This window comes from Nannospalax galili, unplaced genomic scaffold, assembly GCF_000622305.1.
Source record: "Nannospalax galili isolate Female #2095 unplaced genomic scaffold, S.galili_v1.0 scaffold399, whole genome shotgun sequence".
NCBI classification, from domain to species: domain Eukaryota; kingdom Metazoa; phylum Chordata; class Mammalia; order Rodentia; family Spalacidae; genus Nannospalax; species Nannospalax galili.
In genome coordinates, this window is record NW_008345053.1 from 4,686,256 (window position 1) to 4,694,546 (window position 8,291).

An 8,291-nucleotide genomic window follows, 5' to 3' on the forward strand; every position below is an offset into this window, starting at 1 on the left:
TGGCTGATGTACACAGCTCTGGAATTAGAAGTTGCTGAGTTATGGGGATGTCACTGAGTTGGTGTAGTGTTTACCTAGTATATAGAAAGCCTCAACATGTGTAAGGTACAGACGACAAAATTGGGAGTTCAATATAATCTTCAGCTACATGGCAAACATGAAGCCAGGATGGGATATACAAAGACCCTGTTGAAAAAGAATGAAATAAAAGTCATTATTGCTAATGAAGTAAAGATTAAGTTTCTCACAAGTACATAGACATACTCAGTGACTCCCTCACTTTCCTTTATCTCATTCATATATATATATATATATATACACACACACAATCATACAATCTGGCATCTAGGATTTTAGATTCTCTGCTCAGCTCCTGTGACTCCCCTCAGAATGCTATTAAATTGAAACCACAGACTTAAGCTTTAAATATTGTGTGATTTCACTCTTTTAAAACATTATTTTTCTTTTATGTGTATGAGTATTTTGTCAGCATGTATGTAAGTTCACCCATGCATGCGGTGTCCATAGATACCCAGAAAACAGTGTCAGATCCCCCTGGAACTGGACTTAAGGACAGTTCTTAGTTAACCTGTGGAAACTGGGAACTGAACATAGATCCTCTGCAAGAGCACCCAGGGCTCCCAACTGCTAAGCCGTCTCTCCAGCCCCATGTGTTTGAACTCTTATCGTATACTATATTGTGCTGGGAAGAGGGAACCCCAACTGAGTAATTTCCTGCATCTGACTGATCTCCGGCCACATCTGTGAGGAACTGCCTTGCTGTTGGAGGGCCCAGACAACTGTGGGTAGTACCTTGGGCAGGTGGGCTCGGGAAGTGTAAAGATGTGGCTCCTGCATGTTCTCTGCTGCTGTTTCTGCTCCAGGCTCCTGCCTTCATGATAGAATTTAAGATATAAGATTAAAGAAGTCATTTCCTCCCTCATTGGCTTTTTGGTCATTGTTTCATCACAGCAAAGGACTCAAACTGGAACAGAAAGTGGAAAGTGTGGGGAGCTGCTGTAGTGAGGTTGACCACTTTGGTTTGGGGAACACTGTGGAGGTATTTGGAGATTAGGGATAGAAAATTATTGAGAGATCAGATCTTAATTTGCAGGCCTGGTTTGGGAAGTTTCAAAGGGACATTTGCAAGTCCCTCTAAGACTCTATCGGGACACGTTGAGTGATATATTTAACTTAAGAATCTGTGAAATTTAAACTGGGTTTGCTTTCATCACGCAACTGATGCTGCTCAGCTGTGGCGGAAGATTCAGCTGTGATCAATAAGCGACCAGCACCACTGAGATGAGATCAGGGAAGTATTTCCTCAGGGTAATCAAATAGATTCAGAGGGGACCAAAGCTCCATCTCAAGCTGGCAGCTGAACTTCACAGTGTGTAACAGTCTCACACATGGCACTGGTTTTGAAGACATGAAGGGATCATGGTTGAGAAGCTGAGGCTTGGTGCTGGGAGAGACAGAGGAAAGGCCATTCTTGAAGGTGCAGCCTCAGTTATGGTGAAGATCCCAGGATCGAGGGGGTCTAGGAGACAAGCAGAGTCTTGGAAACATGTGAGGCCAGAAGAGGACATTTGGTGAAGGTATAGCCACAGTTGCAGAGGAAATGCCAGGACTGAAAGGGTCATAGAGTGAAGCTGAGCCTTGACACCATGTCCTAGGGATGGGGTGCCCTGAAGAGTTCAAAAGAGGCCATTGGTGAAAGTGTAGTTTTGGTTGTAGTGAAGACCCCAGGATATGGAAGATGGCAAGAGTGTGCTATGGTCACCAAGGACAGCAGCAGGTGAGGAGTAGAGCTGACCTGAGCCTGTGAGAAAAGTTGTGTGTCTGGTGTGAGTGGCAGAACCAGGTAAGTTGAGCTGCATATGCCCTTTGGAGCCAGAAACCATGAGAGAGACCTAAACAGACATCCAGCTTCTTGAGTTAGAGTTATACTGGTGGGCTTTGGATTTGCTTGGATGTGATAATTTTCATACCCTGGTTCTTCCATTTTAGAGAAAGATGCATTTAGCTTCTATTTAATTTTTATGAGTTCACAGTTAAGAGACTTTTGGTTACTTTAAAGAGAAGCTGGAATTTTAAAATAGAATTTTTAAGGGCTATGGGATTTGGAAAAGTTTGACTTTTTAAAAATTTTTGTTGTTGAGTTTTTGTGTATTTCATAATATATACTTAATCATATTTAGATCCCTTCTACTATCTACAAACCCCCATAACCCACACTCTGCTGAACTTCATGCATTCTGCCATATATGTTAAGGTCTAGCTAGTCAATTTTGTGTTGCCAGATGTTCCTGCAGTGTGAGTTCATCCACTGGACCTGATTAACCTATCTAACGTCACTCCCTTAAGGAAGACCAACTCTGCTTCACCCAGCAGTGATAAGTTGACATAGTTCCTCAGCTAAGGCTGGGGTTTCTTACCTGTTTCTCTACTTCTACACTGTTTGTCTACATTGAGTTTCCATGGATCTTGTGCATGCTGTCACTATTGGTGTTACTTCGTAGGAGGAATTTCCCAGCCACCTGGAAAGAAGACTCCTAGTGGTCATGCACCACCCCCTGGCTCTTACATTCTTTCTACTCCCCTTACACAATATGGTCCCTGAGCCCTAGGGGGATGAAGTCTGATAAAGGGTTCCTACTCAGGAACATGTACTCTACAGTCTATTTTTCTCTGCATTTTTGACTAGTAGTGACTTTCTGAGTTAATCACCGTCTGTTACTGGTGAGTGTCAAGAGATGTATTAATAGTCTCTCTGGACCCTGTTCCACTGTGTTCCCTAAGCCTTAGTGATAGTGGTTGCACTGTAGATATGTGACTTACCAACTGGCCATCTCATAGATAATCTCTGCATTTGACCTATTGTGGGTCTATCTATTGGAAAAAGAAGACTCTTTGATGAGTTGTGATAGATTGTCTTTAAATGCAAGAACACACACACACACACACACACACATCTTTAGCACACAGTAGGAGAGTCCATTTTTTAGGGACATGACAGAATTTTTTTTAGGATCTATAACCCCTCTAGTACTGTGTATTGGGCTATGTTTACAGTACCACACATGAGTTCTTTTGCACTGACTGGGCTTTAAGTCCAATTGGGGGGCTGTTGTTTGCCCCCAAGATTAAAGTGCTACTACTGTACCAGTAGAGATAGTTCGCCGCACCAATCATTGTTGTGGTTTTTAGGCTTTATAGCTGAGTTGGGTCACTGATTGATTTTCTACCTTAGCAACTAGGATAGTATTCCCTGTTACTATGAGATCTAGTCTTCAGGGAGGAAGTTTTGAGGTCAGTTCCAGCTCCAATGCTCCATGTCCTGTGTCTGGAATATGTCCTGTCTCCAGCAATAGGGGCTTACCTTTAAGTTGTAAGGGGCAATCAAGGGCTGTGAAAATAGCCTATTTTATTTTGGGAGTCTCTTGGAGTTTTCTGACCACCGAATCAAAGGGTGTTTTATTTTGTCTAGCATTGTGTTTCTTGTTATATAGCCTTCAGCTATACACATTATATGTGTATATTTTCAGTAGGTTCTTGAACTAATACATTTACCTATGTTTTTCACGCCACCTAAGCATTATCTCTCTTCATTCTCCCCATGTAAAACCTTCCCTCCTCCATCCCAAGCTAACACAAACCTGTTTTTCCCAATCCCCCCCTTGATAATACTTCTGTCTCTCTCACCCCGCTTCTTTGAAGCTCCTTCTTCCTCTTTACCTCCATGGTTTCTTGTATAATCCTTCCTCCTCTGTTGCCAGTTAAATACCCACATTTTCCCCATTCAAAAATTCATGTTCTAGCCAGGCATGATGGCACACACCTGTAGTCCCTGCACTCGGGAGGCAGTCAGGCAGACCGATCTCCGTGAGTTCAAGGCCAGCCTGGTCTACAAAGTGAGTTCCAGGCCAGCTGGGGCTACAGGGAGACCCTGTCTCAAAAACACCAAAAAAACCCATAGTCTTTGCTTGAGCATTCCAAATCTTCAACTTTGTCATCCAGTCTCAATATTATGTTTTCCATTTCATTCATTATGGTTCTGAAACAGTCTCCTGCTTTTTCATTTTGGTTTATTGGGTTTTTCAATACCATCTTCATTTTGGCTTGAGTTTTCTTTAATATGTCAATGTCTTGTGAATTACCTTTTCAAGTTCCGAATTTTCCTTGTCATTACATTCAGCTATATCTTTGTATTGTCTTGAGTTTCAGTTAGTTTATAAGCCTCTTTGAGTTCTTTGTATTGCTACTGAGTATTCTCTAAGGTCTTTGAGTTCTTTGATCATGTTTATGATTATCTAAATTCTGCATCCTGGGGTTCCTTTCTGGGTAATTATAATTGTGGTATACTTCTGTAGATCTGATGGGTTTGGGTGGGGACATACTCTTTTAGTTTTTCATATTATTTGTATTTTTGTCTTGTGACTTAAGCCTATGGATTTTTTTGGCGGGGGGGGGGGGTATTTCTGTAATGAAATTCTAGCCTGCCTTCATTTAGTTGAAGTTTAACTCTGTTTATATTGTTGAAGTAACTTGGTTGATTTCTGATAGAGTGTGACTAGATACTTGGTCTGTTCTTAAGAGTATCTCTTTGATATATATATTGGTGGGACAGGATCATTCCAAGCTGCCTAGTCCAGAGCTCTCCAGAAGGGCAAAGGGGGTCCTAGGCCCAATTCAAGACCATGGGGCCCAGCAACTGTGTTCTGGCAGGCTAGTCCAGGGGTCTCAAGCAGTGGGAGCAGAAGGGGACCTAGGCCCAATGCAGGGATGTGGATAGCGAGTGAGGCTCTGGCTAGCTAATTAGATGTGAGCTCTGGATCAGCAAGAATATTGGTGGTGTGGGAGCAGGGGTATCGAGATTCTGTGGGTGGAACCTGATTTACCATGCTTGTCTGGAGGTCTCAGGTGGGAAGAGGTGGAGAAGGCCTAGGCCCAAGCTGGGAATGGAGACACCATGGGAGGGTCTACCTGCCTAAGAAAAATAGATGTGAGTGCTGGAGAGAGAATGGAGAATGGAGCTAGGCCCATAACAGGGGGATCAAGACCCAGTGGCTAGTCCAAACATCTCAGGCAGGAAGAACTGGAGAGATCATAGGTCTAAGGCAGGGATGGGCAGCATGGGGAAAGTCCACCTATCTAAGCAGAGTAGATGTGACTCTGGAGCAAGGGAAGCTAAATTATGAATTATGTTAACATGAGATCTTGAGAATAAACAAGGAAGAAAAGACTGTGCTTTAATACTGCTTTTGACTGGGATTTTCTGCCTTCCCCTGTACCTCTATCTGTATTTCATAGATTTAGTCCTTCATGTTGTTCCTGAATATTCCCTTCTTTCTCATTGAAATTTTTCATGCTCTCTGTGTGAGTTGTTCCCATTCCCCATCTTTATCTTGAAGTACCAATATTCTGTTTTCTGTTTAAATCCACCTTCATCTTGGCTTGAGTATTTAATATTTCTCTTTCCTGAATTCACTTTTCAAAACCTGAATTGCCTTTGTTATTTCATTCAGTCACAACTTGCATTTTCTTTTCTTTTTTTGTGAAAGTGTTCACTTTATTAAGACCAGAGAGCAGCACACAATGACTGACGGATGGAGACTGCCAACCAGTTACTTTGCACCTCACAGAAGACACAGATTCTCTGCTAGTAAAAATCAACTGGAAAATGGATCTCTCAGGGCAGCTTCCGACCCTCTTCCCAATCACTTTCCTGAAGGCAACTGTGGTCCTTAGAGATAGAGCCCCTCGGGGGTGCCTCCCTGATTTTTATAAAGAACATTCTCTCCAGACACTTTGAAGTCTTCATTTGCTACATTCACTCTGCATTCTTGCAAGGCCATCAAGTCACCTTCTGTACAGATTGCCTTGATATCAGCCCCAGAGAGGTCATCCTTTGCTGTGATCAAGTCATCCAAGGTTACATCATCAGCCAGAGTTGTTCCACTTTTGTGAATTTGAAAGATGCACTTGTTAGTCTTTTCATCAGGCAGGGGGAACTCAGTCTTCCTGTCAGTGTGGCCTGGTCTGATCAGTACTAGATCCAAAGTTTCTATTCAGTTTAGGGCCATAATAACTTTCACATCACCTCTTGAGTCAAATTCATCCAACTGGTTCAACAGTTTCAACACTGCTGAACTTCTCTCTCACCCCCAGAGTTGAATTGTATCTTTTGGTCCCAATGGCATCAATTTCATCAGTAAGCACAATGGTGGGTGCATGTTCTTCAGCAACATGAAACAGTTCTCCACAGTTTGGTACCTAGGTACTTCTGAATAAGCTTTGAGTCAAGCACTATTAAGAAAGTGGCCAAAGTTCTGTTTTTCAAACTGAACAGCCAGGTTCCAGCAGATCCTTGTCCACAAATGAAAGAATGCTGATGTAGTGTTCTGAGCCCACAGATATGGACACAATGGTGTGGTTATTGTCAATGATCTCTTCCAAGGTTCCTACTGATGCTGGGATTCCCCTGAGATCATTCACCTTTGATCTTTCCTCTTGTTTTTCTTCTAATGATTTCATCTCTTCCTGATTTCTAATGAATTCTTCTTCTGTGAGGAGGTAGTCTTTAATTCTTTCTAACTTCAGTAATTTCCAGCAGCCCTGGTGAGGTGTCACCAGGCCCCATATCTGGTCCCTTTGTTTTTTTCTTTGTCCTCACTCTAGTTGGTACACGAAGTTCATATTTTTTTTTCTTGTTCTTGCCCCTTAAGGACCATGACCACCCTTTAACTTTAACCCGTCTTTCTTCAGTCACTCCTGCAGCCCACAAATTTGTATTTTCTTACACTTCACTGGGGAACCTCTTTGAGTTCATTGGAGTCTCTGCACGTTATTTAAACGTGTTAAACTTTTTATCATACGTCCAATTCTTCTTTTAAATTCTGTGTCCTGGAGTTCCTCTCTGTAGTGCTTACTATGAGCATATCTATAATATGAGCTGGCCTGGAGTGTGAAAAGAGCAATGTAGGGGTGGTCCTGGAGGTCAGGACATGGTAACAGTCTTTGAGGCATGTTTTTTTCCTTTGGTGTATGAAATCTCAGCTCACTGACAGCTGTGCCATGCTTGGGCAGGTGTTCCTGGGCTGTGTAAGAAAAGTAGTTGAGCAAACCAGAAACAAACCAATAAGCTGTGTTCCTCCATTGTCTCTGCTTCAGAGTCTGCTCCAGGTTACTGCTTTGGTGGTACATAGTAAAATGCAGGGTAAACTAAACCCTTTCATCCCTGAGTTTCTTCTGGGTCAGTGTTTTTTTTTTTTTTTAATTTTTAAAAATGATTTATTTAATAACAACATTGAGTTTTACCTGCGTGTTAAGTGTACCACATGCATGCAATGCCCATGCAGGCCAGAAGAAGGTGTCATATCCCCCTGGAACTGGAGTTAGACAACAGCTGTTAGCCTCCACTTGGGTTCTGGAATCAAACCCAGGTCCTCTGCAAGAGCAGCAAGTGCTCTTAACTACTAAGACATCTCTCCAGCCCCAAAAGTGTTTTGTTTTGTTTTGTTTTGTTTTGTTTTAATTAGACTAGAATAGCAAATAGTTTTTGCGCTTTGGAATAATCCATCAGAAAGGAAAGCAAATAAACTTTAATCATTCAGCAACCAAACCTTTTCATACTTACTGCAGAAAACGCAAGCCAAGAGATGACAGATGTGTGATGTTCTGTCAGACATTATCAACCACCCCTGAGAAGAAGAAATCCTAGAGTTGGTGCTTAGGAAAGAGAACACAGAAGACCTATCTGCCATGACTCATTGCTGCTGCCTTCCATGCAACTTAAAGTATTTGTGTTTTCTTGCAGTGACGTTGTATGCTTCCTGTGTTCTCCTTGGAGTATTCTTGAACAGCAGTGTACCTATATTCTTTGAGCTTTTTGTGGAAACTGTCTACCCAGTTCCAGAAGGAATTACTTGTGGAGTTGTCACTTTTTTAAGTAATATGTTCATGGGAGTGCTTTTATTTTTTCTCACATTTTATCATACAGGTAAGAATATGATTTTTTCTTTAATTTGCTGTCTAAATGTGTTTTGAGACAGACTTGTGGAACTGAAGGGTAGGGAACTTTGATAGAGAATTCCCACTAAAGCAAATTACTTATGTAAGCATTCACATGCCAGTAAAAGCAATAGCCACAGTTGTTTTTCTTGAAATGTGTTCCTCCCCACAGGCACCCTCACCCCCTAGAGCTTTGAATTAAATAAGAGCTGGGACCATCATTTGTATTTTTAAATGTCTCTTCTCAAATGACCCCTGGCTAGTCCAATTGTCAAGTT

At 42.0% G+C, this 8,291-nt stretch overlaps 1 pseudogene; it reads right to left on the reverse strand.

Moving 5' to 3' along the window:
• Positions 1-5,747: 5,747 nt before the first annotated feature.
• The window catches only part of LOC103740680, a 67,360-nt pseudogene continuing 64,816 nt past the window's right edge, over positions 5,748-8,291 (reverse strand).